General features: G+C 39.9%; 1 protein-coding gene across 6 annotated transcripts in view; it reads right to left on the bottom strand.

The window, feature by feature from the left end:
• PPM1A (protein phosphatase, Mg2+/Mn2+ dependent 1A) overlaps positions 1-10,605 on the bottom strand; it is a 41,065-nt gene extending 30,460 nt beyond the window's left edge. For 2 of the 6 annotated variants that reach the window (XM_087448415.1, XM_087448417.1), the window contains exon 1: positions 10,461-10,604. The gene's annotated coding sequence lies outside the window, so the exon portion shown is untranslated. Of the gene's footprint in view, positions 1-9,774; positions 10,049-10,460 lie in introns of those variants that run through there. The other 4 variants (XM_087448419.1, XM_087448416.1, XM_087448414.1 and 1 more) reach the window with 3 other exon arrangements.
• Positions 10,606-10,913: the final 308 nt, after the last annotated feature.

A 10,913-nucleotide genomic window follows, 5' to 3' on the forward strand; every position in this document is an offset into this window, starting at 1 on the left:
TCTGAAAAATATCTAAGCTATATTTAGTTGGAGGGCTCTAGTGACTATAAAAATTAGTGACCTATTTTCACTAACAATTATAGTACAAGCAAAACACTGAAAAGACTTAACATAGAGCTATTTAGTTTTTAAAGTTTTCTAAGAATGTTCTGGTATTCACAATCTCAATTTGCGTCATCTGTTAACTATTTCAAATTTCTCAGTTTTGGATAACTTGTCTACAGATTGGAAAGTGGATTCAGTTCCCAGTTTGCTATTTTTTAATCCTTGTATATTTGAGGATTCAGACTCAAACTGACCCAGAAAGCAATAAATGACTTCCTCGGCCAATCTATCCTTTTTTCTTTTGCTTAAAACAAACAAAATCCCTCACACAGAGCATTTATTAAGTATTTGCTGAGAACCTTGTATATTTAAGCTGAAAGAAGGGAAAAATAAAACCTTAAATATCTAAGTTGGTAAAAGGTTCATTCACACACAGAATCTGGGGATTCTAAGTATTTTACACATATAAAATGTCTCTGCTGGAAAAAAAGATGAAAAAGTATTTGCCTCTAAGAGACAGACCTCTGTCCATACCATCCAACATTCTTCAAAACAGAATCATTCACTGAGTCCATAAATTGTGATATGAGATGTTTTGTGTGTATGGAAAAGGATGCTGCGGAAGTATGAGAAAAAAGGTTTTTTTTAAAAGTGAAAATTCTATCTTTCTAATAGCTTAAAAATACACACATATCCAACTACCTCCTGTATTTGATTAGTCACACCTCAAATGACATGGCTCAAAATGAATTTCTCAACTCCCTGCCACTTCTCCTACCCAGTTCCCTGTCTCAGGAAATAGGTCTACCACTAGTCATGAGATCATGGAATCCTGTATTTCCCTTATCATAGCACAAGAGACCCCGTGAATTATTTCTCATTTTAGATTTTCAGGTCCATGAGGGAAGAGATCATGTCTTTTTTGTTCCTAGTACTTAGCACATAGTGACACCTGATTAATATGTAGGACAAATTAATGACAGCCATCATCGTGACTTCTCCCTTATCAGAGGAGTTAGGAATTCTTTTCTATCCAGGAAAATGGAGTCCCATAGAAGCTGACCTACAAACAATATCCTACCATTTCCATTGTGTTATTCTATAGAATACATAGTTCTAATTTTTTTAATCTATACAGAAACATAATTGATTTTTAATAAGAAAATATTGGACTCAAAAGCAAATTCACAGCTTACCAATCAAAGCTTGATTTTCAGATTACCGTTCATTAATGACTTTTAAAAGTTTCTCAACATCATTACATACACACTCCATTACTGAAAAACGCCACATAAAATAATTGGAGAGGACAAAAGAGAAAAGATGTAGTTGACTAGAGGTTAGAGCCCATACATTCTCTTTTCCTGAGCTATTTACTTATTCATCTGCTCATTCATTCAATATTCCCGAATCGGTAAATTTTTTAAAAAGTCTTTTCCATGTTAGAAGCAAAGTATAAGGTAATTTAGACACAAAGGAATAATTTCTGGGAGCTAGGAAATCCACTTTCAATGTATTTTAGACAAAATTAACTTAGTCTGGGAGTTTTTCTGTATAAAATGAATAATCCCATTGTACTTAATGAGCTCCTTATTCTACTGACTGTAGGAAACCAGTACAAGATCACACTAGATGGCTGACTAGTTGTTGAAATACAGATGGAGAAAATGAAGATGTGAGATATGGAGTAACACAGGGTTAAGCTGTGGGTTGACCACAGAACAAAAGCTGTCACTTCTAAGATCAGCCCTTTGACATCCAAAACAGCCCTACAGACTCTCAGCAATGATAATATTCTACTGCTTTATAAAAAGTGAAAATTTTGTTTACTACCTGTTTACATGTTTTTTTAAATATTTATTTGCTGTTGTGATTGCCAAGTTATCATTTCTGGAATATAAGATTGTCAATGACACCTATTCATGATGACTACCCAGACAGCTGCCTACACAATTATCTTTCTCCCTTTTTTTTTGGCAAGGAAGATTGTCCCTGAGCTAACATCTGTGCCAATCTTCCTCTATTTTGTATGTGCGACACTGCCACAGCATGGCTTGATGAGCGATGTATAGGTCTGCGCCCAGGATCTGAACCCAAGAACCCTGGGCCGCCAAAGTGGAGTGCACAAACTTAACCACTATGCCACCGGGCCAGCCCCCCTATTTACATCCTGAAGCATGACGGCATACTGCAAAGATGTTTTTCTAAAGCCAGGTAAGTTTTGCAATTCTGTTTGCAAAACAAAACCAAAAAAATAATATACAGACACTCCTTGCTTATCCTTATCATTTTCATTTCTGAATTTTGGTAACAAAGGAAAGTAAGCGAGCCGCATCTCCTCTAGATGTAATACTAAATTTGACGCAATTTTCTACCACTTATGCTAAAGAAAAGGAGCAGTGCTAAGAAGCCAAGACATTCATTCAAAGTTGGTAATGAATTATGTTCTTATTCTTTGAAATAGTACAACAGTTCTTGAATAACATATTCTTTAAATAAAATAATTAAGCCACATAAAGCATGACTCAAACAAAACAAAACAAAAAAAACCTGTTTATCTACATCCCTGCCTGAGACAGTCATATCACAGATGAATACAAAGCCTAAATTTAAACTGGGTTACACATGACCTATGCTCTCTCGTGGTCTGCTATACTTCTGGCTCACCTTCAATTTTCTTTGTCATGTGTTCAACAGAAAATGAGCAGGAAGACAAGGATTAAATAATCATATATTGAGCACCTATTTAAAACAAATGAAACCTGGTCCCTGCTTTCCAGGAATTTATTTTTAATAAATCTTAATATTGAAATGTTCCATTTATAGTATAATCTCTATTGTAAGCCCAATTAGGTAGCTTGTGTTTAAGACTATCTTCTCAAACGCACTAAAAATTTCATTTGAATAAAAGACTGATGAAATTATTTGTCAGTAGGTTGCAAAGTAACGAACATGAATAAAATAAGCCATAAGACAAAATTGTGTATGGCTGTAGTACTAGCTGTATTATAGCTATATCTTATATGCTTTTTTATATTAAAAAATTTAATGGTTCTTCTTGGTGAAAGTTCTAAAGGGAGCTGACACAACATGTTATACTCTACTTTTTAAACGTAGTGTACACTTTCACCTCAGATGCCAACTCAATCACAAGACTCACTCTCCGTAGTCATACCCTTCATATACAAAGATTTTCTAAGCCATCACAACTGTCAACAGATTTTCTTTTAGCAGTGGCAATAAAACTGCAGTGACCCACATATATAACTACTTTGAAAAGTCCAAGGACATGTATTTGGCTTTTGTTACTAGCCGTGAAACTTTGGACAAATCACTTAACCTCTGTTTCCTCCTCTGTTAAGATATAGGTAATAACAGTATCTACCTCATATAGACAGATATAAAGATTTAATGAGATAGTACTTGAAAATTTCTATGATAATGCCTGGCATATAAGTGCTAAGTAATGCTAGCTATCATTGTTACTAGCTAATGTCAAGGTTAGAAAAACTTAAGAGGCACAGAAAGAACCAAATTCGTTGATTCTGGTCTCATTAGTGTCATACTCCAATAAACGAATCTAAGCAGCCACAGACTGTCTATATAAAATTATCCATTTAAAACGGATTAAAAGAAATTTTACTATATATTTTCTAAATACTGGAAATAGTTTAACAGTTTGATAAGGTTTAAAGTTTAGCTTAGGGGTTTACATGAACACAGACTATTCATATTTAAGACATTTGTTTGGTTCAAATGATATCAGTTGATAGTTATCTCTCTTCTTTAATTAATACACTGTCTAACTACTGTGATTCCACAATTTCTGTTTAAAAAGATACCTCGTTCATAATATTTGCAAATGTAACTCTGGAAAGAGATGCATGATTATGAATGTCCTGTTAAACCCTGAAAGCCAAAACGTAGGAAGCTAAAATGAAATCTTTAGGTCCAGAATTGGTCAACCTAATTTTTTATACCAACAACACATTTCAGATTTGTATAATTTTCACTTAAATATCCAGGTTCAGCCAAAATAATACACAGGAAGAGAGTGAGGAATGTCTGCTACCAGAAAGCTCTAACTTCTTCCACCACCTCCTAAAGCAATCACTCCCACTCTCAGGTAGATTTTGCCTAATACTCACAAAATATCTGAATGTCTACTATCCACACAGCACTGTGCTAAGCTTTGGGTAGAATAAAAAGTTATTTCCCCTTCAGAATTTTATAATTAAGTTGAACACACAAATATAATTAAAACACAAATACCTGGCAGTAAAGCATATGATTAAAGCCATACAAATTATACAATAGATACTGCTATAGAAGTACAGAGAAAGGAGAGAGAAACACTCTGGTGATCACGAAAGGCTTTCTGGAGGAGGAAATATTAGAAATGAGTTTTGATAAAGGAGAAAACAAAAGCTGGAGAAGGAAGGGCAAGAATTCCAAGCTACCACTCAGCATGAGTAAAGATCCACTGAGAGAAAAGTATACGGTGTGTTCCAGAGATGGCAAGTGTACCAGTTTGGTTGAAACAGATCAGTCCTAAGGTCCAATCATGGAAAGTGTCAAAAGCCAGGTCAGAATTCTAAACTTTATTCTAGAGGCAAAAGGGCGTCAGTAAGTATATTGAGCAGAGAAATAGTATGATGAAAATAGTATTTCAGGAAGAATTTTGTGATGGTTTACAGAATGTAGGAGGGAGATGCAGTACAGATGCTAGTGGGAAAGACCAGTTGGAGTGTTAAAACCATAGTCTGGGTAGAAGGTAATAAGACCCAAATTGTTCCAATACAATTTTTCAACTTTAAATAACCCAGGATCCACATATAAAGCCTTAATGCCTTTTATGAAGACTTCCCTCCTCCCACTTTTTTTTGTCACAAGAAGAACTGAGTTAGAATAATTTAGTTTCCTTACTCTCTGTTGCATCTTTTCCCATAGCAAAATCTTCTTGTCCATTTCTAATCATGAACTGTAACTCCTCTTCAAAATATCATCCATTGTCCTTCCTCGCTTACTGATCATTCTAGTCTGAACATTCACCTTTGCTTTATTACTTTTACACTTTATCCTCTATTTAACCATCTACTCTCACCTAATCATTAACTCCAAACCCATAACTTCTCTCCAGCTTCATATAGTCAAATAAATCTACTTATACTCAACTTTCTCTTCCATTACCTCTTAACTTTTAGTCTATTTATATATGAGTTCAATATACCAACAACCTTTACAACCTATTCTAAAGTCTACTCAATCTCTTATAGTTTGGCTTCCACACTCACTGCTAAAATTATACTCAGAAGACAACCTTCTCATACCCACTAAAACTTTATTCCCCTATGTATCTCAAGATTTCATATACTACTCAATAATAGCAGCTACCATTTATTTGGTAATTTTCCATGGTAGAAAACATGTCAAGTGCCTTACATAATTATCTCACTTAATCTTCAAGATTGCCTTATTAGAAAGGATTTTCCATTTGACAGAAAAGGAAACAGAGGCTTAGAGAAATCAAGTAGCTTGCCCAAGATCACCCCACTAGGAAGTTTCACCACCGTCTCCTCTCTGGAAACTTCAATGTGGCTCTATTGACTATATGTACTCAGAAACATTTCCCTTAGTCCTTCATTAAGGATACAAACCATTTGAGAATTAATATTGATTCCATTCCTCAATCTGAATGAACAATGACAGCTGAAGACATAAAATTGTTTAGCTCTGTTGACTTCTGAAACTTTGGGAATGAGAAAACAAACTTAACTTCTTCAATCTTTTCTGAATGTTTTAGAAGGGACCCCTGCGCACTGGAAGACCTAACTACATAAATTTGTAAGGTCTCTTTTAATTCTAGGAATCCGAATCAGAAGTGTTAACATTCAGCTTTTCAAATTTTGATTCTAGGAACAAGCAGGCTCATCTAATTGGGAAAAATCCACTCAGGAATATTTTGAAAATAATTTCCTATCTACACTGATCTGATCCTGGCATGCTACTTCAAGTCTCTGGGCCTATATTTCTTCATTTGTAAAACAGGGCTAACATATACTTTAGAGGGTTGTAGTGAAAATTAAAGCCTGACACAAATAAATGATCAATAAATTATGGCTTTTATTAATCACTTTCTTCTGTATCTAGAAGTAGTTCGGTCCCATAGGATTTTAGTTCAAATTGTATCAGCCACAAAAACTCTTAATGACTTTCAATCCAGTCCCTAAATATGACTACTACATAAATTTGGTCAATGGATTCCAAATAAACATATTAACAATTATAAAAACTCAAGCTCCCTCCTTTATCACACATTTACTCAAGGAATGTTTAAAACAGCTCTAATTTTATAAACACAAAATCAACAGTGTACCTTATGAATACACATTAGCATCCAGTACCTTTCCCTCAGTCTCTTACAAAAATTCTGAAGTCTATTACATTTCAGATAAAGGTATACAGAAGCTCACCTCTCTTAATCGTTTACTGTCTCTAGCTCCTCTTACCTGCCTCAGCAAAAGAAAAGCTAGGTAAAGAGATTATCTAGGTAGTACATACATAGCTAGGACATGCAAAGGTCAAAACCATCAAGGAATATATTCTAGAGACTCATAATAAAATATAAAATTTACTTGTGTAATATGGAGCATATTAGACATTAGAAAGAGCAAAAGAAGAAAGAATACAGATAATCAACCTTTTCATTTTGATACAGTTCAATCCAAGCTTCTTTCATTTAAGGGAGTTAATAATCCCAGGTGGAAATGCAGAGAATTTATACATCCTGGCTAATAGTGGAATAATAAATGAAGCAATTGAATTTTTAAAATATTGTCACCAATATTATTTGAGATGGAAGACAGAATATATTATATTCTGGCATAAAGTTACTATGCAAGGTATAGGAAGATAACCTTTTACCTAGTTGCCTCACAACACCTTCCCCCTCCCTCAAGGCCCATAGATTTCACAGGGCCACACCTTATTTTATCTTCTTGCTTAACTCTTAGAGGACTCCACTTGAGCCCATTTTCTTACACGACTGCCTCCTTCGTCTGATTTGATTAACGATGGAAAGGAGCCAAGAGTACCACTCAGAGTCAGGTGCCCAGGCAAGTGTTAGATAATCATTTTGGGGAGGGAGGGTTAATCAAAATATCACCTTATAATTAATTATTTCTACATGATCACATCTCAAGAAATTAATCCAGCTCTCATGGGTGAGCATTTCAGGGAAAACAAGCTCCCTGTGGACCTATGTCAGTGTTTAGGTTTTTTTTGTTTTTTTTTATAGTCTTTTTTTTTTTTTAACTTTATTTATTTATTTTTCCCCCCAAAACCCCAGTAGATAGTTGTATGTCATAGTTGCACATCCTTCTAGTTGCTGTATGTGGGACTCGGCCTCAGCATGGCCGGAGAAGCCATGCGTCGGTGCGCGCCCGGGATCCGAACCCGGGCGGCCAGCAGCGGAGCGCAAGCACTTAACCGCTAAGCCACGGGGCTGGCCCGTCAGTGTTTAGTTTTAAATTATTAAATAAATAAGCATTCATGGTTAAACCAGAATCAGCTACACATTCTACTAGCCATTATAACAAACAGTCTAGGTGTAATCGGAACAAATTCAAAGACTGTAGGGCCGGCCCTGTGGTTTAGCGGTTAAGTGCGCGCGCTCCGCTGCTGGCGGCCCGGGTTCGGATCCCGGGCGCGCACCGACGCGCCTCTTCTCTGGCCATGCTGGGGCCGCGTCCCACGTGCAGCAACTAGAAGGATGTGCAGCTATGACATACAACTATCTACCGGGGCTTTGGGGGGAAAAATAAATAAATAAATCTTAAAAAAAAAAAAAAAAAAGACTGTAGCCTTTTGGTAACTCCTTAACAATATTTACCATGTGACAGCATGAGACGGCTCCAGATTTCTTTGAACAAAAAATTAGGTATTAGGAACAAATTTTCAAAGGAAGGTTTATTATCAAGTCAAAATAAGCAAGACTCAGTTTGAACTGTCAGAAAAACCTTCATAATGTTTTCTTATAATGCCCTTCACATCAAACTACCAAGGGTCATGTGCTTGTTCAAACCTGTATTCTCATCCACCCTTTGTCTCCTGTGGAATCTCCATCCTCCTTCTCCCTCAAGTTTTTCTAGACTTCCCAATCCCAACAGAAAAATCAATAAATGCTACCTACAGGAATATCTTTCCTAAAGAACTATCAACAACTTAAAATTCTTTTAAACACAACCCAGAAAGATAATCAGCTTTAGAATGCTGAAACATCTAAATGCCTAGCACATACCAGGCATTTGGTCAAGGCATACTGAATAGACAATGTTAAGAGAATCAAAAAATTTAACAACTGGACAGTACATTTGATAATATAATCTATCCCTCTGGCTTTACTGATTTGTAAGCTGACACTCAAAAGGTTAAAGGGCTTGTCCATGGACACTGATATTTTGGAGCATAGCCATGGCTAAACAATTCTTGTCTCCTAGTGCAGTGTTCCCTTCAGCAGGTTATGTATATATATATATATATATATATATATATATATACACACACACACACATATACATGTTATATATAGGCGTGTGCGTGTGTATATATATATACACACACACACACGCCATGTAAAAAGAAATTTTGATGACTCCAGCATTCAACCGTGTTATTTCTCAAATACATACTGAGGTAGCTAGCCAAACTTTCCCAGTCCTAATATACCTCTCCCATAATATAATTACTTCACCGATGTGAAAAATGTTTAATGATATCAAATCAAAAATGTCTTAAGCAACTTCTATGTGCAGTTCATTATAGTTTCTATAACGTAGTATTGCTCTAACTTGCAGGTTAAAAGTAATCACCTTATATGATTGAAAACTTAATCAGATATATGAGAGTTACACATAACTACAGAACTATAACATCAGGCAAGAAATGTTTCTTTGTGCTTCAAATTATTTATTGGCAAAGAAAACATTAAATCAATAAAAGTAACATCTGTAATTAGAAAATAGGCGGTGGGGTGGGTCACTGTCTCCCTAGTCAGTTTTCTAATCTGTAAAGAGTCACAGTAATACAATCTTTGGAAAAGGCCCAATATGTAAAAAGGTAAACGTGAAGTTGTTCCAGTTAAAGCGGACTTGGGGAGCAAGCCCTGCTAGACTCCTGCAAGCTCTGGAACCCCTAAGGCTCAGCAGAGTACTGTTTAAATAAATCAATCCTCTGACTCTTAGGAGCTCTTTATGTCTAAAAAGTGATTGTTTAAAATCCCAACGTGCAAGTTTGAAAAGATTAAGTCTTCTTCCTCAGAACAATTTTTTAAATTTCTCTTTTCTTTCAACAATGTCAAAATCATTTACTCTAGGAAAATAAGACCTATCTCCCATAGATTTTTACACCTCACATACTCTTCCAATCACTTCTTAAAATGCATTCAGCTCGTTACTCCAATTAGCAGAAAACCTAGGGCAGGGGGTGGGGACGGCGCACCGATTTCCTGGCTTAGACAAATGAAGGGTGACCTTTGTGGATCCCTAAGTACCAAGCGGTGCTTGAGAAGAGAGGAGGGAAAATACCCCAGGGGATGAAATTTTCAAAACGTATCTAAAACTGCGGTCGGGAAAAGACTCTCCACAGCCCGCTCTCAAGAACATATCTAAAGTCTACAAACAGAACAGAACCATACCTCACCAAACTCTAACATCAAGAACTTTTACCCACACAATTTGCACGGTTAAAAAGACAGCAGAAGAAATCCGGGTGATTTACTTCAATGGACTTGTCCGATGCCTTAATAATGAATGAACTGGAGGCATCACTGACTCGAGTTCTGAAGGAGCCTCCCTCTCAGCTCTGCCCCCTATAAAACCTGGAGCAAATTCTCCCGAATTTGGTATTTCGAGGGTAAGTCCGGTCCAATTGGAGCCTCCCCCCGTCTTCTCCGGCCTTCCTCCGGGGGTTGGAGCCCAGGGCGACCGGGGCGGCGCGGCCGGGCGGCGGGTGGGGGCGCCGGGCGCCGCGCCGCCCCTTCTCTGCTCGGGAGAAGTTCCGCCGGCCGCTCTCGGGCCAGGCCGGCCCGCGGCCCTCGCCCGCGCCGCGGCCACCAACACCCGCCTGGCCTCGGCGGCCCCAGGGTCGCGCCCCCTCCCCGCGCCGCCCCCGCGAACACCCCGCCCCCGCCTCCCGCAGCCGCCCAGGCGGAGCATTAACCCCTCGCCGCCCGCCGCCCGGCTCCGGGGAGGAGGCTGGGCCAGGGGGTGGAGTTGTCGCGTCTCCTCCCGGGAGCGCCCGGGCAGACGCCCGGCTTGTTTACAGGCCCCAGGCCCAGGCCTGGCCACCGCCGCCGCCGCCGCCGCGCAGGCCCGCGCCGCCCGCCCGCCCGCCCGCGGCCCGAGCGGAGCGCTTACCCGGAGCAGCCGCGGGCGGGCAGGTCCCTGGTCGGCCGAGGCGGCGGCGGCGGCGGCCGGGGAGGGGGCGGGAAGGGGGTCACCGCGGCTGCGGCCGGCCAGGTCAGGCCGGGGAAGGGGTGGAGGAGGGGAGGAGCCGGGCTGCGTCCGGGCCCCCGGCTCTCGGCGCCCTCGCGGTTCAGATCATCCGGGCGTTGGAGCGGGAGGCGGAGAGCGGGTCCCGGAGGAGGAGGAAGAGCCGAAGATTCATCGCTTTCGCGCCCCACTTGCCTGGCGCCCCCCCACCCCCCCTCCCCAACCACCGGTTCCCGAACTGCAGCCGCCCGAGCACCCAAAGCTTCGGGCCGGACCGGCGTCGAGACCACTGCTCCCTCGCTCCCGCGCGCGCTCCCGCCCCTAGCGCCGCCGCCGCCACCGCCTCGAGCGCGTCCCCGCGCAGGCGCGCTCACGGCG

This window comes from Ceratotherium simum, chromosome 24, assembly GCF_057802395.1.
Source record: "Ceratotherium simum simum isolate JZ-2026a chromosome 24, ASM5780239v1, whole genome shotgun sequence".
Lineage (NCBI taxonomy): Eukaryota > Metazoa > Chordata > Mammalia > Perissodactyla > Rhinocerotidae > Ceratotherium > Ceratotherium simum.